The sequence below is a fragment of the Pogonomyrmex barbatus genome, unplaced genomic scaffold (assembly GCF_055798465.1).
Source record: "Pogonomyrmex barbatus isolate J1 unplaced genomic scaffold, ASM5579846v1 scaffold11, whole genome shotgun sequence".
Lineage (NCBI taxonomy): Eukaryota > Metazoa > Arthropoda > Insecta > Hymenoptera > Formicidae > Pogonomyrmex > Pogonomyrmex barbatus.
In genome coordinates, this window is record NW_028297107.1 from 1,232,473 (window position 1) to 1,256,437 (window position 23,965).

Below are 23,965 nucleotides of genomic sequence, written 5' to 3' on the forward strand. Positions count from 1 at the left end.
CCTCCTTTTTTATGCGCGGCCGTTACTTGCGTTCATTTGTTTTCCGCATCTTAATTGCATCGTCGCCAAATTGGATTCGGTGTCTTTCTATATTTGCATTCCCGTTGTTTTCGAATTTTCCGGCCCGTCATTTTACACCACTTACGTGTATATTCCGAGCATATTGTTCTCGTGGGTTCCCACCTGGAACATAATAAACCGCTATCCGCCCTATCTGTCTATCTATCTACCTATCCGTCTCTCTTTCGCATCGCTGAATCTTACTTTTTTTACTTGCTCTAAAGAATTTAGCAATGTAATCGGGATATTTTTACGCGTTCTCGCTTCTTTCATATGTTATACGCGGACCGCGAACAAACTTCGGACCAATTTTATTTTCGGCCCGTAAGATATTTTTCTCCAAAATAGTCAGATTCGTTGTTCACTGCAATTGGAGAATCAACTACAGAGAAGCAAAACAGCGAGAAGTTTTAAAAAAATAAACTATAACGGTTAAATATGCATATTTTAAGATCCTTCGTTTAAATTTTAAATCCGTATGGCATTAATTTTAGCTTCTTCTAGGAAAAATTTCGTCGTATTGTAATCTTTCCCATTTATCCCTCTCGTGCAAATATCTTGCATTCTCCGCTATGTTTGTTGCTTTTGGAGTCTCTATAATTTGGCGGATACTAAGTTGCGTCGAAATCCACGTGAATTTACTGAAAATACCATGCGAAATTTTGCCGCGAGTCCCATTCCTACTACGCTGGATGGCTATTACTTGCGCCCGTCTATATTCCGGGTAATTTGCGAGAGTAGAACGATTTGTCGAGACAACGTCGCTTATATAAATAATATGTCGTTATGCGCGAAACACAGCACGCGGAGGGAAATCTCTCTCTCTCTCTCTCTCTCTCTCTCTCTCTCTCTCTCTCTCTCTCTCTCTCTCTCTCTTCTCTCTCCTTTTCTCTCGTCCGTGTCATCGTGTTCACGTGCCTTTGCTGTACGATTATATAAGGGTACCTTGCGTACGCGTGCATGCGTGCATGCGTGCGTGCGTGCGTGCGTGCGTGCGTGCGTGCGTGCGTGCGTGCGTGCGTGCATGCGTGCGTGCGTGCGTGCGTGTGTATGTGCGCGTCCACGCTCGGCGCATACGCGCCAGGAATAAGCAGTGCGCGACGATTGCATCGCTCGTCGCGTCGCTCGTAAGTAATGCAAGTAAGAATAATGTGTTTATTCGCCAGATTAAAGATTGTTTTGTTGTACGCGCGTTTTGCCGAAGACCGGAATATATTTTAATTAATGGCAACTTTCTCGATAAATCCAAAACTCGCGGGGGGGGGGGGAGGAGGGGAGGAGGGGAGGAGGGGAACGCGCGTGCCCACAATTATTTCCGACATCCCCTAAACGTGCTAAAAAAATTCGAAATTCGCGTCGCGAGTATGTCGCACGCGAATACACTGGCGCGTTAATCGGACGTCCTCGCATCCTCGCACAATCGACGTCTTTTCTTTTACGATGACACGCAACGTGCACTCAATAATGCGCGCGCGCGTATATACGAATATCCATAAACGCGCTGTGGACGGAGAGTCCACAGCCTCGCGTTTCGCGCTTGCAGGTGCGCGCGCGCGCGGCGTATGAATAAAATACGGCTCCGGGCCGAAGATTTCGCCGAGTCGACTCGATATAACTCGTCTCTGTCGCATTTGCATCCGCATTACGCGAGCGTATACCGCCGGCTTGCGTAATATTATAATCAGCCGCGGGAAAATAAATAACTATGGCATCTACCTGGCCACCTCTATACGCGTTCTCTCTGCCCGTTCTCTTTCCCCGTTCCTCTCACCCTCCTCCCTCTTTCTTTCTCTCTATCTCTCCCCGTCTCTCTCGTCTGTCAGATAACTATCTTTCCGTTTCCTGTGTGCTGGCGGACCGCAGTAAATACACATAAGTCGTGGCAACCTACTTGCTATAGTTGAAGAAAGAACGAGGGAACGAGCCGCGGTCGCGGGAGAAGAAGGAGGAGGAGAAGAAGGAGCAGGAAAGGGTGGAGGAGAAGGCGAGGGAGGAGGACAAAGACAGCGATAACACGTAACTACAACGATTTCCACTTGAATTAAGAGCGCCTCGTAAAACGGAATTTATTATTCGCGCTCGGGGGAAAATTTTTGCGGAGCGACCGCTCAGGAAAAAGCTCTTCCCTCGAAAAGAAAGAGAAAAAAGAAAGGGAAGAAAGGGAAACGCAAGACGAGACGGAGAAAGGGAGCGGCAGAAGGCAGAGATCGCGCGCTGCGGCGTCCGCCTGATTAAATATCATGAGGAACTTGGAGCGAAGATTGCAACGCGCACGGCGGGAAATAATATCCCGGTTGTTAAAACCGGAAAATGTATAGCGCGAAACTACTGCCGATTCGCGTGAATTCTAGGAATTCGCCGAGTACAGGCTAGAAAAGAGTCCTGGGAGTTTTTTAATTGCAGCACCCACCCCCTCTCTCCCAGTGAAACGCGCCCACATTTTTTTAGGAACTTCTTTTCGACGTAATTTTAATACAATGAGGCCATAACTTTTATGTAACGAGGCATATTTGTCCAACGTGCGTACAAGAGGCGCGTGTTTCTAGATGTGCTTGAGTGCGGCTACGGGTTAACGCACGCGACAGAAACGCCTTCTCAGGAGCATCGAATGACAAGGAGTATCACCGTGGTCTGAGGGACGATGAAGAAATTTTTTTCTCTTATCGTATAAATACATATACGATACACATGCGATACACATGATGCGATACAAATTACGTTATAATATATAAGAATATTCGATTAGCTAATTGGATATGATGATTGCTAATAATTGTAATAGAACAATTTAAAAAACAATTTGTAATTTTATTCCCTTGAAGAATAAATTTTATTTTCCATCATTGTTAAATGTATCGTATAATGTTAACAGTCATTCGAGGAAATTATAAATGATGTATCCAGTTACTTGTGCAATCAAGTAAAATACCGATTCTCTCTCCGATGTCTCCCTCGAGCTTTTTTTATAGAAATACTCATCTTTGAGATCATCTCCATTTCGACGCGAATATTTCTCGATATATAATCCGCCCTTCTCGTTCGGGATTCGTTCGCTCTAGACGTGTGTATTGCCTTATGATACCCAATTCCCATCAAATCGCCGACTCGGAACGCGCTTTAAAAAATTCCACCGGCTCGTCCGGCTTTCCCCCCGGCTAAATGATGATAATCATTAAACCGATGGAGCCGTCCGCGCGCTTCTTCTTTGCTTCAGTGGCACGCGAGACTCGCCCTATTTCGTAGACTTTTCATTAGCGAGAATTCGACTGAGGAATATCATCGGGACAGTGCTCTCGCATCCGGATATCTATTCCTCTCTCCTTCCATCATGTGTTTCCACCCTCTTTCTCGCTCTTCCACTCTCGCCTCATCCCTGCAGATTCTCTCTCTCTCTCTCTCTCTCTCTCTCTCTCTCTCTCTCTCTCTCTCTCTCTCCCTCTCTGGCCCTCGTCGCCATATCTATTCCGTGCACTTGCACGCGCTCGCATGCATACGCTCGGCCGCCACGTACGAACGCACAAACGACAAAACACGTATTACGTGTAACTGGAGTCCGCGCTAGAGATCAATACACATAATAGAGGGTATCTATAGCGGGCGCAACCCGTGCTCATTTACTTAATTGTGTTCTATACGGCATAACCGAGGCGTGGTGGTGCGGCTCGTGTAGGTACGCGGCCGCCTCTCTCTGCCACCCCCCTCAGTGCCGCTACCCCTCGCATTGCTCCCCTTTCTACCGTTTTCCCCCTGCCGACCGAGGGAGGAGGAGGAAGTGGAGGAGGAGGAGGAGGAGGAAGAGGAGGAGGAGGAGGAGAAGGGGGGGCCGAGTGTGCGTAATATTCAGACGTATAACGCGCCGGGGCCGCGTAGGTACATTGGCATCAATTTATGGGGGTTGGGAGGGCCGCCCCGCCAGGCTATATATACGCTCCGATAGGGTTGAATATCTCGCGCTTTTGTGCCCCGTCCACATCTCCGCGTTTCCGCCCCTCTGTCTTTTCCATCCTCCCTCTCGCCGCTCCCTCCGCTCTCGCCACCGCCGCGCGTTGCTCCTTTCTGCGATTGCGTTTCGCGTGTTTTTGTCTCGCGGCTCGAAGTTGCGCCTTGCACGATACGAGTGCCACCATCGAGTGTTTCGCCGAACAAGAACCATTATTTTCCGAGGCTGAGACGAATTCCTCCCTCGAAATGCGAACCCTTCGAGCTCATTACACACAATATGCGACTTCGGGAAAGAGAAGCGAGTTAGCAAACGCATATTTCACGGTCGATTAAGAATCCTTACAGATGAATAAACATGAAGCTACGCGGATACACGGTGGTCTTTCGATTGTCACTCCAAACTATGGGTAAAGGTACGGAAGTGCAAGTTAATCTCAGCAACGGACTCCCGACAAATTTAGAATGAAGGAAAATTTAGTAAGAGGACGTGTGTTTTTCTTTAAATATCCGACATCGAATACTCCAAAGTATATAAGTTAACTTACCCTGCAAATCGATCGAGATAGGATCGCGTGAACCGCGGACTCGAGCCGTAAAAATAACGGTCGCGACCGCGACAGCGACGGAAATCGGGAGCCGCGGCGAGGAAAAGCTCGCGCGACATCGCAAGAATTCGCGGCGCGATCCGCTTTCGGCGGCGGGCCGGCGGTCGATGACTGCGACGAACAACAAAATGTCGACCGCAATTATGCTGTAATTAACTTGAAAACGTGTACACACGTATACGCGCGCATACACGCACATCGGCGATGTCGGCCGGCTTCACAGGTGGTTGGGGATTTTTGTATTTAGCGGTTGGCACCGTCCGACGTTTACACGTTTACACGCACCGCCCGGCTGCGTTATATGCATGTTTGCGGTGACGGAAGAGAATTTAAACCAACCACCCCCTTTCCTCCTCCGCCTCTCTATAACACCCGCCGCGCCGCGCCGCGCCGCGCCGCTTCGCGCCCCCCTCCCTCCCTCCCTCCCTCCCTCATCCCGTCGCCGGTGGCTGCAAATTCTGACAAACCGTACCGAAAATTAGTCGACCATTCGCTATCTTATTCCTTCCCGTTCGTCGACAGGTGTTAACAACGCGTACTGGTTCAGACACGGATTATTTTAATCCCTCCGCTCTGATGTTGGCGTGTATCGAGAGTTACGCGCTTATTTCAATTTCCGACTTTCTTGACAGATCCATTCGATTTTCGAGTCGAGAAAGATTCAAACACTCGTCGTTACAGTTATCTAATTATTACATTTCGTAGCGTTCCGCTAATTATAATTTTCTTATTTTATATTCGATATCGTCTGAGGAATAGAGCTAGTACTTTCTTATTCTTTCGCTTCGTCCCGTGAGTGACGTAGCGGAGGGATAGGAAAGAATATAGGAGAGAATGCAAGACAGATTTGAATATAATCAATTTATTGTAGCTAAAATCAGAGACGGAGACGCGATTACGGTTATCCAATTATAAGTATTACAGCGAGCCGGTTTAATATTATATAATATCGAACGTTGAATAACGAAGTGTCCTTCCTCATTCTCATTCCTATTCCTTCCTTATTCTTATACCGACGGGACTGACGTGTTCGATCTTGGAAAGTAAACAAAGTGCAGTGGTTTACATGTTAAATCGCAGAAAATGGAACGGAGAGAATTTCTCCAACAAATGGCATGAATTTGCTGAGCCATTGGCGTGTACTCCGTGGCAAATAAAGACGCCGGAGAAATTCGTAATAAGAGGCTCATTTGGAAAGCACGATTTCACGGTCGTACGTCATTGCTTCATGTGCAATATTTCTTCTGCCGTCAGACAGTGTGTTAAGTATCTGAATAAAAGCATCTATATGTTGTCCCGATATTCACTGCACCGCAACAGACGAAAGAGGGTAAAGATAGAAAGATTGCGAAACTGGAAAATAGAGATACGAAAAATTGGATCTATATTCCATTTACGTGATGTAATATTTGAAGATGAAAGCCAATTCGACACTACTATTGTGAGTGATGTAAGAAGTAGCATAAATGAATTTTTCTTATAAATGATCATTTTTTTCGATGGTTCGAAATCGAAAGTTGAAGCGAGGGCGACTAGCGGGTTCAATGTTTCCGAGAGCGGCAGCGAGAGAGCGTCGCTTCCGGTCGGAATTACGGTTTAAATTATGGTTACGACTTGGGCGTTACAATATAATCATATCGCGATTGTACGTGGTGTTTATTACGTTATTAAATATACATCGCGCTATCATTAGCTATTAAATATATCATTAATACGCGGCGTAATGCCGGAGAGTGGTTCGCAATGCATGCGCTTGCTATGTTTGTCCCTAATATAACTAATGTAACTAATATAATTAATGTAATTAGGAACATGATTAGAAATATAGTTTTGCTTATTGCGAGACTTAATAAATGAATATAGGATCAATACGTACTTTAAAAAAATATATATCTTGCATATATAACGCAGTCTTATACATAATCCAACCTTTTAGTATCTTTGATCAAAAAGGACAGAATAAATTATTTAAAAATCATCCGCTTTTAAAAGCAAAATCTTTATTTAAAATTTATTAAATTTGCGTGCCTTTAATAAAAGATAAACGTAAAAATATTACGCGGAATTTAGTTTTAAAATGCTAACAATACGGCTAAAGTATTATTATATAAATAGAATATAAGTTTTCCTATATTAACTATCTCTATTATTAAATTACAAGGTAATAATTATACAATTATATCGATTATACACAAAGTAATTTAGTAAATAACAAATGTATAAAATAAAATCTTCATCTTAACAGAAATACAAAACAAATGGGAACTTTATATAGCAATTCCTAATAATTTTCAAGAGATATCTCTCAGCTTGCAAAACTTGTAATTTATTTAATAAGAATTTTGCACAATTATTTCATTTATATATTCTGTAATTTGTTGTTAAAATATAAAAATATTTGTTTAAAAAAAGTTTCATACACACCGATATCTCTCATTTTATAACGACGAAAAGATCACAAGTGACAGAAGAAGCATTTCGATATCTAAAAGTTACAACAAAGAGTCAGATTATTCTTTCACGATGTTACGACAAAAGTGTCGACGTGCACCAACGATCACGTCGGCCGATTGGACACATCGAGATCGCCACCCCTATACTCACCCCCGTGTGTCGTGTATATAGACGCGCACGTACACGCGGCCGCGCGCGCACGAGCAGCTCTAGGTTACGCGGATGAACGTCAAATCAAAATGCACAATCCCGGCAAATCATTTCGAATATTTCATAATGGGCGCGAAATATCATTACTCGCCGCCCGTGCAATCCACCCCTTCGTCCAACCGCCACCGCGCACTCCATCCCTCGCATAAACCCCGCGCGAATTCGTCGATGACCGTGCGTTACGAGCGCACACGAATGGAAGTAGACAGAGACAGAAATACACATTCGCACAGAGCCAACGAGAAAGAGGGAGAGGCATCTACCACGCGTGAAAAGAGGACGGAGGAGGAAACGGAGGACGAGGAGGGTGGAAGGGATTCGGTAGAACGAGAGCGAGGGAGGAAGAACATACGTGGAAACGCGCGCGGTGGACGCGAGCTGACGGGAATATCCGCGGGACGAGGTGGCACGCGGGGCACGCGTGTGCACGTATACACACTTGTACCCACACGTGCGACAACACACACACACACACACACACACACACACACACACACACACATACACACACATATATATATATATACATTCGCATGGTGCAAGATACATGCGAACGCGGAGCGGGTACGAGCGAGAGCGCGCGCGCGATACGGGGTATGCGACCGGGACTAAATTACGTTCCCCGTAACGCGTTTAGCCGCGAATCGCATTGCGAGCGATCCGTATAACCCGAATATCGGCCGCACGCCAGAGATAGGACCGAGGGACTACTCGTCCCCCCGGAACGAACGAGTATTACATCGCTCGGCGCTGATCCGGCGCCGGTCCTCCATTTTGCTGCAGATTCTTCCGGAAACTTCCTACCTTCGAAATTGTTACTTAGGCACTAATCGTATTCGGGATTAGTCGAGCCGATATGCTGCCCCTTTAAAAGTTGTATACCTACTTGCGAACGAAGAATTGAGAATTCGTTTAAGTATCGTTGCGCCAACACTGGATTAAAAGGAGATTCGTTGTCTCTTTTCTCAAATTATAATCTTAATAAAATAATTAAAATAAACTGGGTTGAATTTAAACCGCGATACGTGTGGATCGACGCGTAACAGGAATAATTTTTTTTATAACGTAAATTAAGTTAAGTTGATTAGAAGTAGCCAACGCACAGTATAACGATGTTGGATTTCAGACGTTATAAAGTATGAGAGAGAGGATTATGTATAAATCGAGAGAGAGAGAGAGAGAGAGAGAGAGAGAGAGAGAGAGAGACAGAGAGTGGCTATAAGATATGAGAAAGGAAGCACAAGACCGAGGCTCTGAAAGCGGGATGCGCAATACCGAAGGACACATCTCGTGATCCGGATTCCAATTCTTCAACACTTGGCCGGGGGTCAATTCTCGCGCATTAAATCAACCAGGCCGCGATTTCGTGAATCGACAGTCGAAGTTGCCGAATTCAGGTTGCCAGACCCCGGCCCCGACCTCACTGCGGACACACGGTAACGAATAAGGGTTGGTCCCTCGAATCAATGCGCGTAGAGGGAACAACCCGAGAGGGGCCGAGGCTACCTACATACCTACCTACCTATCCACGTACCTACGTACAACATCTCGTTTCTCGGCTGGCGAAACAGCCAGCGGTGGCTGCTGCTGGCTGCTGGCAGCAGTAGCAACGACAGCAGCAACAGCAGCAGTAGCAGCAGCAGCAGCACCAGCAGTAGGCAGGCAAGCAGCAGCTAGCAACACCGACTACCTCCTCTACCTCCGCCTACTCCATCTTCTCCTGCTGGTTCTCTCCATTTGCCTTCTCCCCCGTGCTACACGACCTGTGTCCCCCTCCTCCCCCTTCCCCGTTCCTCTCTTCTCTTCTCTCTGTCTCTCTCTCTCTCTCTCTCTCTCTCTCTCTCTCTCTCTCTACTCGCGCGCGCGCGCGCGCGCGTCAACCTCCTCCACATCGTCGTCGTTGAAATCACCACCACCATCCAGGGCTACCTACCATACCGCTACCATCACGGCACGGTACACACGGTACACTCCGGGTACTACTCCGGAATCGCATCGCGGCCACTCCAGTTGCATTGCGGGCAACGCCGATCCGTGCGCGCGCGCGCGCGCGCGCATACACGTAGTGCATGCACATAGACGATTTCACATACGCATACACACGAAATCCAGACTCGCGGACGCGCGTATACACACTTACGTACTCATACGCCGGTACGCTCGTACCGAGCGATGCATACGTGCATACGCGTGCGTACACAAGAGCACAACGGCCCAGCGTTGCCCTCTGCCTCCGGCCAGAGATATCGTTAGCATGCCTTGCTAATCACGGACTCGATAATAATACCGTGATTGATAGGACGAACCCCGTCCACCTCCTCCTCCTCCTCCTCCTCCTCCACCTCCTCCTCCACCTCCTCCGTGACCACCATCGCCTCGTCCAACCTACCGCCTCCTCGAAACGAGTAACGTTCCATCCCTCGAGAGAATGAGAGGGAATGAGATGAAGGGGGAGAGAGAGAGAGAGAGAGAGAGAGAGAGAGAGGCCAGCCATTCTCCTCGCCCTTCTGACTTTCTCTCGTCCGTTCTCTTCACTGATACCCTCCGTCTCTCTTCAGGTTCCCTCATCATCCTATGCTACGGTGCCCTCTCTCTCCCTCTCTCTCCCTCTCTCTCTCTCTCTCTCTCTCTCTCTCTCTCTCTCTCTCTCTCTCTCTCTCTCTCTCTCTCCGCACGTTTGCGATTTTTATTTCCTTTTTTATTTCCTTCTCGTCGGCGAGAACGCACGGCCGCGCGCGACTACGCGTGTCGTGTTCTTACTCAGACGACCCCGTTTGCCTCGCGCTCGATCAGGTTCGCTCGTCAGAGAGAGGAAGAAAAAGAGCAAGAAAGAGAAAGAGCGAGAGGGGAGGGGAGGAGAAAGAGAGAGAACGCTGTATTTTTATGTAATTAGAGCCGATACGCGAGAGAAGCGCGCGAGGTAAGGGTGAGGGAGGGATGATGCATGGCGAATCGTTGATCCGCACTCGAAGACCTCGCGGCCGACGCGTTTCGTTACATTCCGATCGTTTAATAATCGCGTATCTGCCGCTGCGGCAAAAGCTGCCTTCCCTCTCGCGTGAGCCGGATCGCATTGGTCGTAATTATATTTCCCCTATTTTTCAACCCCTCGCACACAGGCTCTTAACCCTCTCTCATGTGCTGATTCCATTTTCTCTTACCCAAATGCGGCAAATAATATAATTCACGACGATAATCAAATCTTCGTATTATTCGTATACGGCGCATAATTCGAGGAATATAGGAATATAGGATTAGATAAAGAGCTCTACGCATCCAAATATCTGCGATAGGGAAATTAATTCCTTAATACGGGCCATCAATATTAAATATACGAGTTTTTTTTCTAAGAGAAGTTGCCGCGGTTCTTTGCGAATAGCATATGCATGAGTCCTGTCAGACTAGATTATAAACGCGACAATCTTAAAAGAGTATCGGAGAATTAAAGTTAAGTCATTCCACTTCTAAAATTTCAAATGAAAATGCATTTATGGGCACGTCAACTTTCAGCTTAGGATCTCATTAAAATAATGTCCATTCAAAATTAATTAATGAATAAGATTTTCCCCATCTATTTGCATCCGCGAAGCTTCATTCATGAAAACTACGAATAATTCCCAACGTTAAATGGTTCCATAATTAAAATTTTCCCTCCGCTTTAAATTTCCGCGCAAAAGTCCGAAGCCGCGCGAATTCGTCGCTCGGGGAAATATTGCGTCTCGCGCGTGGCGTCTCGAGTCTTACGAAACGCCCCGTATTGTTGGAGACCGAGTTTTTCCACGGCGTGTGCCCTCGATGTCGGCCATTCGTTTCTTGCTCGCGATAGCGAGACTTACACACGGCGCGAAATAAGTGGAATACATTTCCTCGCGTATTACTGCATTCTAACTGTTCATCCATTGGATCCCCGAGCTGCGCTACGTGACTGCGTGTGCGCGAGCGAATCAAGGATCAAGATAGGCGTCCGACGAGCATGTATGCGGACAGGAGTATTACGACGTGTATGTGTATCTGCACGTGTGTGCTTGTGTGCATATACGTTTTATATACGGCGGTAGCTGTCTCGTACGAACAACGAGCGGGCGCGCGCGCGCGCGCGCGCGAGGGAGAGTACGAGCCAGCTATGCTGGCTATGATACCATTAGCATCAGTGATTAATGTATGCTGCGGCCTGTTCCACGGCGATGTGCGCGAGTTTCGTGTATACCCAGTGATTGACTCGTAGACGAGAGAAGGAGAGAGAGAAAGAGAGAGGATAACGTGAGAGAGGCGGAGGGAGGGAGAGAGAGAGAGAGAGAGAGAGAGAGAGAGAGAGAGAGACGGAGAACGCGTGAGAGAAGAGAGACGGAGAGATACACGATGAGAAAAGAGACGCAACCCCGCAGGACTGCGGAGCGAAGCTTGCTTCGGACTGTCTCGATAGATCGGCAGGTAATTAATCGCGAAATACCGCGCGCGCGTCATCCGGAAAAAAATCCGCGCCGGAAAAAAATTCGCCTCTCGCGAGCTCCGAGCGAACTCTGCTTGGCATGAAATTAATTTAAAAGTTCAAATATACTTTCGTGAGAATAAAAGTACGTCTGCGGTCAACTATCATTCTTCAGATCGTGCGGAATTTTTGGCGAATATGTAAAGCTTTGTTATTTGTAATTTATTAGTTTTACTTCGAAAGGAAAGAAAGTTGATTAGTTACGCAGGTAGAAAAGGGGAAAAAGCGAGCCGAAGATAAATTTTCCCCTAAATTTAAATGCATATATCGGGCGCGTTCAGTTTAAAAGTTTCGCGTGAATTTTCGCGAGATGGATATATTTTATCAATCTTATCGGAATAAAAATCACATTTAGAATAACTAAACGGCACTAATCCAACTAAATAGTTTGAGCCAACTTTAACAATATATAGCAAATCAACTAACCTTATGTTAATCTAAGTTACGTTGCCTTACTTTAATTGAACAAATTAAATTAACTAACTAATGGCACCAACGTGCCGTTGCGTTACCATTACGTCGAGTAATCTCTTAACATAATATACCCGAGTATACTAACTCACGTTAACTCTGTATTGTGACATGTTGTTACAAGTGTGGCTTAGATTATCATTCTCAACGCTTCTCGTGCAGCTGGAGAATCGGACGCGAAATCGCCGGCGCATCCGGTAGACGAGCCGAGTATCCACGCGATGGATTACACAGCGTGTCCGGCGAAGCGTACACCAGAGCGTTCTGTATTTTAGGCTAACAGAGAGGCCGAGGAAGCCTTCGGCGACGCGAGCGCCCGCGCGCGCCCGCGCGCGCGCGCGCGCACCCATGGATCGATGCCAGAGAGTTTTGATCTACGATGATCCGGGAGAGATCTTGCCCACGCGCGGCGCGCGGCGAGGAACGTGTCCTCGAATAGATACCTGCGACCGCCCGAGGAGGAGCGGGAATTAATTACCGAGAAACATGCGTTTCCATTAACATGCGCCGTGCGCACGAAGAAATTAATAACGCTCCTTTCACGCCGGGAAAAAGTCGGGCCGCGCTAGATGGATAGGCTTTATGGTTGTCGGCGCTGTATTAACGGGCCGAGCGTAAACGCGCATATACAGAACGCATATATGAGAAACGTGTATACGCAACGCGCGCGTCTGTGCGTATTCGGCCGTTCGACCAATCGCGATTACGTCCCCACGAGGAAAAGAGAAAAAGAAAGAAAGAAACGCCTAACAATGGGGCAGACCTACATAGGATTCGAGAGCATCACAGGCTACTTCCGCGATGAGCTCGCAAACATAATTTATAGCAAGACACTTCGTTCTAGCGAGGCACACAAGTGTTCAATCCGCCTCTCTGATGTATTATCTTTTCCGCGTGTTACGGATTTTTTTTCTTCCAGTCTGAGAACCAGGAGCTACTCTTCTTGGGAAAGGTTTTATTGACTTTTAACTTTTTTACAAATTTTTAAGTACGCGATTGTATCCATGTGAGTAGCATGCGAATTAAAATTATTAAATCCCAGTTTAAGGGAAAAAATAAGATATATTTATATTTAGCTAATAGACAACTAACATAGAACGGCGCGACCATACGTTTAATTTTAACTTACTTTATTGATAAAAAGCCAAACAATTGCACACCGTTTACTGATTCTCATTAGCCTTACTACGTTCATTGTTATCATATCGAGAATTTTTTTTCTTTTTATTATATTTTATTTTCATTAGTTTTAATTCGCAAATGAACTTTGAGAATCTAATAAAGTTTCTCGTGAAGAAAAAATTTGCAGTATTATGATCCGCGATGCGGCACACATTGTATGTGAGCCGCGTTAATCGTCTCGCGATCGTAATATTTCTATAACTCCGTTACGGTAATCAGTTAGCCGGCCCGTTTTTTTTCCTCAATAAAAAGGAACGCGGCCTCATTTACGCCGAAGTAAAACCGCAACCGCGTTAACGCAACGCGCGATTAATATTGAACCCAATTACGAGACAAGAATGAAGACACCAAACGACGCCGTAAATAATAGGTCCCCAAGCCTCATTTTAATGCCGAATATTCGACGTATCTTCGCGTATCTTCGAGAACGGCGACGACGACGACAACGATGACGTCGGCGATTAGGTGTCATTTCCAACGTGGAAGATGTCGTTTATTAATTTGATATCGCCGCGGTATCGATTCTATGTTCGTTACAACGCACCACGGGAATGTCTTTCCCCGGGACGAAAGGCGCCTTTACATCATCCTGGCCCATCTATAAATCATCCCTTCGATGTGCTTAAAACTGTCTAAATTGTATGTATTTTTAGCTCGCGCGGTCCGATCGATCGCACACGTCGCGCTCATAATTCCTCAAATATCCACGTCATGGATTTTTTTCTACATATGGATTATCTTTACACTACCATGTTTCACCGGTGACTTTAGTCAATCGGTGACTTTGCTCTAAACGATGCGTTTGCATATTCACGATCGAAACGAATGTATTATGTGTAACCAATTGCGAAAACATATAGCGACGACATATACGATGATATAGACGTACGCAAAATCCGCGAATCATTTATATTACGCGATGTACAAATAATTTGCATGTTAAAATTGATAAAACTACCGAGATTACGGAGAGATATTTTTCTTCCGCGCTGCATCACGTGGGATCGCGAAGTCCCGAAGGAAGGCTAGTCGCGTGGTTCTCCACGGACGGGAATGCACGTAAATAATACATAGACCTGGAATTCGTGCATTAATATTCAGAAGGCTCAAGGAAGGAGAAAGCCCGGCCCCCGCGATCCATAAAAATGTCGGGGCTTCCGAGTGACGGCCGGAAACCGGGAGACGGACAGGGCCAATTGTTTATATTACTCGGTGCAACAACAATGGGGTTCGCCAGTAGCATCGCAACGCCGGTGAGCCGGTGAGCGTTCGCATACGCCACGGTGCTTGCATTCCTTTTCCGGCAGTTCGACCGTGCGTCGCTTGATGCGATAATGCCCGACTAATGTCCCTCTTCCCCCCCCCCCCCCGCCCGGTCAGGTCATTCACGCTCGCCTGATTCTTATCGGGGCCCACCTACGCCGCGCGCCGGCTGAAGGGCCCGCGTACGAGATTTCACGTTTTGCCGCGCGCGCGACTCGACTCGCGATCGGGTTCCAAGTTCCAGTGACTTCCACGGCAATCGACTCACTTTGTTTTAAACCTCTCCCTTTCCCCGTGAAACTTTTACCGGATTTAAATTGCTACATGTTGTAGGTATTACGGCGTTCGCTCTCGTGAAGAATCAGGCTCGGCTTCGGAGTATTAATAAACCACATCCGCTATCTATTTTTCTCCCTCGGTCGACGTCGCGCTCCCGATATCTTTTCTCGTCCATTTATGCGGGGAAATAGTTATAGATAAATCATCGTCAAATATGTTAACGAGAAAGAAGATGAATGAAAGACCAACTTTGATGTATTTAACATAATTTTTTAGTTTCCTAACGAGGAGTTGATTATGTATCAGCGGGTATGTTATTCGAATTGATATTATTCGAACGGGAAAAACTCTAGAAACCCGGGCATTAGAATAATATCGGTCTGGTATAGTAATTGTGAAATGTCTATGCTGTTGCCGCGTTACTGCCATAGCCGTAACCTCTTTCCATGGATCGTTTACTCAAGTAAAGACAGTGCATTCTTCAGGGGACGGACGGACGCGGCCAAAATTTCATTCGTGAAATTTTTACGAGATCGAAAGATTCGACTCAGGGTGAGAAACGAGGAAGACGGAAAGAGGATCGAGGGAGGAAAGAGGGGGAGGAGGGGGTGGGAAGCCGGAGGGAGAGACAGAGCGAGACGGGGCGCTACCTTTACGGTAAAGTAAAATCTACAGAGCGCCGGGCGGCTACAAAGCATGGCTGGCCATTACGTATTTATTAACTTTAGAAATTTATAGATGCCTCCTGGGCGTGCGGGCCCCGTCGGCCCCCCCGCGAGTAGCTACGTTCCTGTCCCCCCTCGTCCCCCGCGCCATCCAACACCCCCGCGCGCGTCCACCCCGTCTCCCTCGCCGTCGTCTCCACGGCGGCGGTCTCCACCCCCGGGGGCGGCCGCCAGCCAGTATTAAAATGAATTATTTAATATTAAACTTGGTAATTTTTAACCGTATTATATCAGAAATTATTTACGCGCCGGCTTCAGCGCGCGGCTATTTCCCGCTTCCCTTACCTCTGCTCCTTCGGCCTCTTGTCCCATCTCTTCTTGTATCCGCCGTCCCCGCCGTACCCCTTGACGGCATCGGGACGCGCCGCCGGTTTTTCAGTAAATCATCCCCCACGGTTATTTCGTGGATTATTGCTGCGAGTGCTACCGGCGACGGACCGTCTTCTTTGCGTCGAGATTTTCTCCGAAAATCCGAAAATTCGCGGGGAAACTCTCGAATTTCACCGTCGCGCGAATTTCCGTCCGTTTTTCGACTATACGACTAAATTACCGTGTAATTTCTTATTTATAAAGAGAATGAAATTCTTATGATAATGTTGATTCAGTTTGTATAACAATTGATAAATTGCCATTCAGTTCGGCGACGAGACACAATTTAATCTTTCAGCGCGTTCGTAAATTTTTATTCGTGATGTCAGACTGTGAGAATTGGTTGAAAATTAATATGTCTTGCAATTTTGTTCTACTGAGAGCATCAAATATGCCATGAAAATTGCGCGTGAGGAAGAATAAATTTCTGAATTTGTCAATGAATCGGAGGTTTTCTGTTACAGCTTGCAAATGATAAATGGTCTATCCGCCAAATGATTTAACGATTGTGATTGAGATCGCTTCCAGTTCTCAATACTTCAATTGATTACTCTTTAGTACGCGCGAAAATGCAAATTCCTTGATAATACAACAGGCAATGTTATTACGCGCTCGGCGACGAAATTATTCTGGCAAATAATAAACAAATAAACGAACGGCCTGCCTATGATCAACCATTGTAGCACTCGCTGCAATCCGATGTATTTCTCTCCAAAGCCGATAGATGCATAAATAATATTTAAAGTTAAAAAAAAAAAATAATTTAGGATTAAAAAATATTCCAAAAATTGACTTAATCTTACAATTGCGATTAAAATCGTTTCAAGGCAATGTTTAATCATGAAAATTGAGACAAAAAGAAAAATAAGATCTGACATGTATAATCATAATATTTTATTAAACAAAAAAAAATGATTTTGCTGAAATATTTTAAGATTTGGCTAGATACAGATTTGAAACGAATTTAATGATTTGAATTTAATTTATATTTTTGTTGGATCATCAAAAAAATAAGAATAAAATATTCACTTTGAATATTCAAAAGTTAAATATTCAAAATATGGATGTTAAAGGATCAAACATTTCTGCAATTTTCAATCATGCTTAAGCTCTTACATAACAATTTTGATAGTCCAATAAATGAATTTGATTTCAGATCTGGTATTTAATTAAATTCTTAGACACTTTTATTTTTAGTAAAAACTTTATTTTTAGCAAAACCTATAAAATTCCTATAAAAAAGTTGATCTTTTTCAAAATATCATCTTCAATTATAGCGAAATAAAAAGGGGCACGTAACGGTATGTAACTGTAAACGGACATTATGACGATAATAATCGCCGTTATCCTTGCTAATATTAATTAAAATTGTCGACAACGTCCAAACTGCCTCTAAACAAATGGGCAAGCACTCACAGGTCTTGCAGGTCGCGTGATTAGCGCTCGGTAAATATTGGCGCGCACGTACAGACGTACGTCTACGTACGCGTACGTACACGCTGATCGGAAAATTAGCATTTACGAAGCGTGCACACGCACCGGACTAAGCGTGAATGCATACGTGCGTGTGCTCTCTCTCTCTCTCTCTCTCTCTCTCTCTCTCTCTCTCTCTCTCACTCTCGCGCGCGCGCGCCGCCGCACGCTCGGTCGCCCACGTGTACGCGCACGAGAGTCCGCGATATTAATTGTTACAACGGGAAAGGTAAATAATTATTATAATTGTCCAGTATAATAATAGGATTCCGCGTTGGAGTGCCGCTTACATATCGTTCGTCGTAATAAAGCGCTCATGGATTTCAAGCTCTCGTCCATCGATATCAATATACGATGGGGCGGCGAGGACGGGGGTTGGTTAATGCAACGAGAGAGAGAGAGAGAGAGAGAGAGAGAGAGAGAGAGAGAGAGAGAGAGAGAGAGAGAGAGAGAGAGAGAGAACATCTCTCGGTGTGCGCGAACATGTACACATATATATGTAACATATATCCCTGTGTATTCGTATAATTATATATATATACGTGTATACATGAACGGCTCACTACTCGCGCGGGGGTGTATAATGCATATCGAGCGGTTATATTATATGCGCGCGCGCCCGCGCGCGCGCGTGCCTAAACGAAAAGCCTAAATATACCGGGCGGCGTGTGGGGATCACGCCTATAGGCGGCTATTTGAGCGATAAACAAGCGTGCACGCGGGCGGCCGCGCGCGAGCGAGTGCGCGAAGGAGGGAAAGAGCAGGTAGGGGAGCCAGGGAGGAAGGGAGGGAGGGAGGGAGGGAGGGAGGGAGGGCAGGGGGAGAGTGCAGGTAGGGTACACCCGATGTGTCACACGCGGCGAATGGTAAAATGTACACACATATACCGGGTGGTACGCCTCCATTGTGCAACCCGCCCCGTCGGTGTATCAATTGTGATTAGGGACAAAGATCCGACGAATTATTCCCGTTCCCGGTCTCTAATCTGATAGCAGTAGTGCTCGTGCGCGCACACGTCATTGCATCGATTGTTTCTGCATGTGGGAAATCATAAAGGGCAATGCGTTCCAAGTGTCTTCATTGTGCGATAATAATGAAACGCTAATCAAGTGTATCTGGGCGCCAGCGAGGGCCGTTTCCCCTCCCCCTCTTTCCCCCCCCCCTCCCGCCCCTGTGGTCCCTCTGCCGTCCGCCCTGCGCCCCGCTGGCGGACTCCTGCCCAGGCCGCCCCCTTTCCCGCGACCCCCACACCCCCGGATCGGATTAATTACCGGCTTCGCGATGCTTAAATTATTTTCCTCTCGATCGAAACAAACTCACCTACGCGAAGCGAGTAACTCTATCTGCGCGCGCTAAGGGGATTCTACGAATCGTCCATAAATTGAGGACCAATTCATTATACGAAATGATACGAAACGTACGTACATGCCTTCGTACTTTCAGTCTCTTCCGCTGTAAGCGGGAGATCGAACGCTCGCGATCAGCATTTTGCATTGAAAAATGCGGCTGTTTCTATTTTTTCTTATCGTGCCGCGCCATCGTCAATCTTGGATGGATCGCCGAAGCTAATTGAATGGGATATCGCGGAGTGCAGCGTTTTTTCTAGATCAATCCTTAGATCATCTCAAATTGAACGCGCAAAAATTGAATGCCTCAAATTGAACGTACAAAATTCTGACGAATGTAACGCACGTAATGTGACGCGCGTAAATAAATAACGTGATTAAGTAAGTACTTAATAGGGACTGTTGTCGCGGTAAATTAAATTTGTTCAACAAAACTGTTGAGTAAATTTTAATTTTTTATCATACATCTTATCATGCCTCGGCATTGTCAATTTTAATATTCTTATAAAAAGAAATGAAATATTTTTCTTTATCGCTTCAACTTCTGTAAGATTTGTATAATGATTTCTAGAAAAATAGCAAATTATCAGAAAAATAGTTGTTCAAAGCAAAGATTATGTTTTACTGCCGATTAGCAGGCCTTATCCATCTTGTCGTGTCGGGGAGAGTTATTACTCGCGAATGAAACGAGACCAAGTGTCTCATAAAAATTCTTAGCTGGTACACGGAGACTTTTTACGGCTTCATCGAGCCGTTTCCACAGTCGACACTGTAATAGCATTCGGGGGAAAGGAAAAAAAAAAGAAAGAGAGAGGAAGAGAGACAGCGAAAGACAGCGTCGAGGGATGAAAACCCGAGGGGTAGACGAACGAATCAATCGCAAATACGGGAGGGTTTCGGCGTTTCCAGTGGTGGGTCACGACACTGGGTTACCGGGTGTTTGCACCCCTCACTCGAATCCGCTCTTCACCTATCGAAATTCGGCTCGCGAGGATTCGATGTGCCGTTCACGAGGACACGCACAATGCACACGATGCATCGTACAACGGTTCACGCTTGCGGTTCCGTAAATCGTATACGGCTTCTACGTTGATTGCCCTACTTTTTTTTGTTCTATTATTTTTATTATAATTCTCTCGCCAATTTAAACTGATAACTTTTTCCCGATAAAAAATATCGAGACATCTGTTTCGATTTCAAGAGTAAAAAAAGATGTTCGATAAATTGAATTTTGAAAAAAAAAAAAAGATAGACGATAGAATCAAATTACTCAATTGATTTTACATTTTAATTCTTTAATAAATTTTAATTCCTAGATTATGTAATTACAAATACATAAAAAATAAAAGTTATAGACGTTTACAAAATGTATCAAAGAGATTCATTATTAAATGTCAGCCGCGGTAAAAAGACGACCTTTATAAAAAAAAAATGCGAGTAGAATATTCTATGAAAGACTGCCTATTGTTTCAGTTGAACATTTCCTTTAAAAGAAAAAGAACGTTGTTTTATTTATGGGCAACACGCGCTATAAAAAAAGAAGTTATCTCGCACCTATAGAATTGTATCATGGTTTTTCACATGTTTTCAAAATGCACGCGTCGATGTTGAAAAAATAATTTATAAACTTCTGTATCAATATTCATATAGAATTATAGAAAAATCGTTACTCGCGTCGCTGGATTATACCGTCGGTCAGAATTCGCAAAGCGGTACGATTTCACTTAAGAATGCACTCAGTCGATTCTCACGCGCAAGATTCATTTTCATTTCCCTCCACGCGGTATCAATCGAATCGGCGCGGCGCGTTGCCCGCGCGGTTTCGCGTCCGCGCGAACCGTAATTTTCCTATCGCGGATTATAAAACCCGACGATTCTATCCCGCGGGATATTGTTTGTCGTGTAAATATTACCAAAACACTTCGCGCGCGGCGGACGGCGTGCGTCCGCTTGCGCGTGTAACCGCTGCATATGCATCGTACACACTCACACACACACCACACCACACACTCACACACACACACACACACACACACACACACACACACACACACACACACACACACACACACACATTGCACGCGTGGTGGACGAGCTTCCGATACGAGTTGCGAAACTTTTGGGTTTCCATTTGGCGACGCGTCCCGATTGGACGAATCGACATTGTCAGAGGGTCACCCTCGGCGCAGCACCCTTTCCGTCCCCAGACACGTCACGCACATTCGCGCGGACTTATGGACATAATTCGTCGGTATTATTTGCAAGAGGGGTCGCACGCGCGCGGATCGCTGCCAGCGTGTTTTAATCCACAACTATGTCATGTGCTTGCCGACCTTCCTTTCTTCCACCCTCTTGTCCCTAGTTCTCGCCCCCTCGAGATTCGCTCAGAACCGAGGATTGATACCTTGATTCTCAATTTCGCGTTATCGTAAGATCATCAAAGGTGCAGCAATGTCAAACCTGTCAAAGTTAATTAAAACTTATGAACGCAAATCGCTAGGATGCCAGCATAAACCACAATACTGATCGGGCCCCTGAGAGATGCCCTCGAAGATCTAATTAAATCACAGCTCATTTTAGATACTTAAAGATCTCTATATCGCGAGACAGGGACTACTGGAGACATATTCTGGAGCAAGTCAAAACCCACTCCGGGTTGTGATATCCTTGCAATAATTTAAAATAATTTGTAAAAAAATTATTTTTTTCATCATGATATCTCCATCATTAAAGTTATAAAGTAGTATTTTATCTTATTGAAATTATTCTTACACATTCTGACTGTAAATATATAACATTATGTAGTCAAAGTACTCTTGTTGCACCTCACTTGGCGCATTTAGCAGTCGCTGGGTGACAGTAAGATGTTAGCATTTCTATTTGTTTTCCAGACTGTTCGCGAACAGACACGGAAACACCGGGCAATTACAAGCATGCGATACTAGGTAGGAAAGCGAGAAAGAGAAGCGAACAGAGAAAGAGGGGGAAGAGAGAGAGAGAGAGAGAGAGAGAGAGAGAGAGAGAGAGAAAGAGAGAGAGAGAGAAAGGGAATGGTACTCGCAGAAGAAGTGCACAGCCGCCAATCACGAGGTGTCAGCGGCGGCAGGCTGTCATTAGGCGATTAAATTCCCGTAGCAGCCGATCTGTCTTCGTTTCGCGTAAATCTTCATCAAGTTTCGATTTTCCGCGCGTTTCGGTATGAGACGAGGCGAGATGGGGGAAATGGCGCAAACGCCGGCGGCGTCTCCGCTCCGAAGCGCCGAAGGGCAAAAAGCACCGTCACCGCGGCAGTGATCAATAATACATCAAAGAATAACTGTGAGAATATCGGGAACCACGGGTCGAACGTCGCGACGGCTGAAGACTTTACGAGATGTCTCACTTATTCCGCTTAGAAAAACAATTTGTTTTAAATCAAGACTATATGTTCTCATATATGAGAAGCGAGAATGTTATAATTTTTGAAAAATTTTACTTTTGATTAAATATCCATATCCAGCACGAATATTATAACTTTCATATAAAAGATTTTTTAGTCTTGAGTTAAACAAAAGTAATACTTGCGCCAATACAAATTTGATCAAATTAAAACTAAAATTTTTAAGATTATAATATTCTTGTTTATGAGAATATTTTTCTCGATTTGATTATTTTTTTCTACATGAAAAATACTCTAAATGATAAATTCTCTCATACACCTGGGTCTATAGAAAAAAAGAACAGGTGCCCATTATCTCACAATCGTTTTGGTTTTTTAATGTTACATGTCTGCAATTAACGGTTAATTTCTATCTGATCAGGTTCATCAATTAAACGCGATTAACTGGTTTACATGACATTTTAATGTTAGTAATTAAAGACAGAGGAAGTCTTGTGTGTTCTCCTGCAATTTGTCAATGAAGAAACCACGTGTTTCGGTTATTTGTATCGAGGAACGTTCCAAGAAGATACGGCAATTTCGTGTGAAGTTTCCGCCGAAAAAGAATCTAATCGACGCATCGATCAGGTAGAACATTATTAAAATATCTTTTAATTATAGGACAAACTATATATCGAATTAATGGACGGAAATTACTCGGCGCTATTTACTGAGATAATCGCAGAAGTGTTGTTTTACGTTTAACGCACGGCGGGTTATGACCTGCATTAATCATAAATACGTCATATGCGCATTTAATGATTTATAGTATATTGAATCGACAGAATAGAATTTATACATTGACAATCTGTTTGCGCATTGATACTTATGAATATTCTAATTGTAGACAACTATTCTCCAAGGTTAGAGAATAAGACGTGCATTTGCTTTATTATTGTGCAGCAATTATAATACTGCATTCTTAATTTATGATAATACACTCATTTTTATTACGTCCACCTTTGACATATTTGTGTCTCCCATTCAACAATAGATTAAGGATAGAAATTTCATTTCTGAATGACGTTCATGTTGTATATATATATATATATATGCTTAGAGACTATATATGCTTAGAGACATATTGTGTGTGTATATATATATATATATATATGCTTAGAGACTATTCATTTCTCGACAATGGCAACATTGTCTCAGCAGAAATTTAATCGCAAACTATTATCCTTCTTTCTTAATATTTAGAATGAAATATTTTTATAGCAAAATCTTGAAGTTAATTAGCACGATGAGGCAGCCTTTTAAAATTTATTAATAGGCAAGATTCTTCGGCTCATCTCAAATTTTGATAGTAGTGGAACAGTAGCAATTTTATCCGTCCGCTTAATCTCGCCATCAACTCCCGAGGCTGTTAGTAGATTTGTTTTCTGTTTCCCGAGCTAAAACTTTCTATCACGCTTCTGTCAAACTTCGAATCACACATCTACTTCATTTCAAGTACGACGAGTGTACACTAGTTCAGCTACAAAAAACAGACCGAGTGTCTCTCTTCCAGCGAGCAACGGCGGTTTCGTTACGAGCGCACGCGTATCTCGGCGGTAATTTACGAGATCCTCCTTCGCCGGTCGATCGATCGTGCCGCGGCGTTGCGTTGCGATTCCGCCGCATAAGCATAAGCGTGCACACACGAGCGTGTTTACGCAGCGGCTGCTTAAAAAGGC

At 44.9% G+C, this 23,965-nt stretch overlaps 1 protein-coding gene and 1 pseudogene across 1 annotated transcript in view; one reads left to right on the forward strand and one right to left on the reverse strand.

Annotated features, from left to right (window-relative positions):
• Positions 1-23,965, reverse strand: part of LOC105422703 (protein bric-a-brac 1) — a 368,722-nt gene that overhangs the window by 305,951 nt on the left and 38,806 nt on the right. The gene's annotated exons all lie outside the window — the stretch shown is intronic.
• Positions 11,395-22,344, forward strand: LOC148937692 (uncharacterized; annotated as a pseudogene).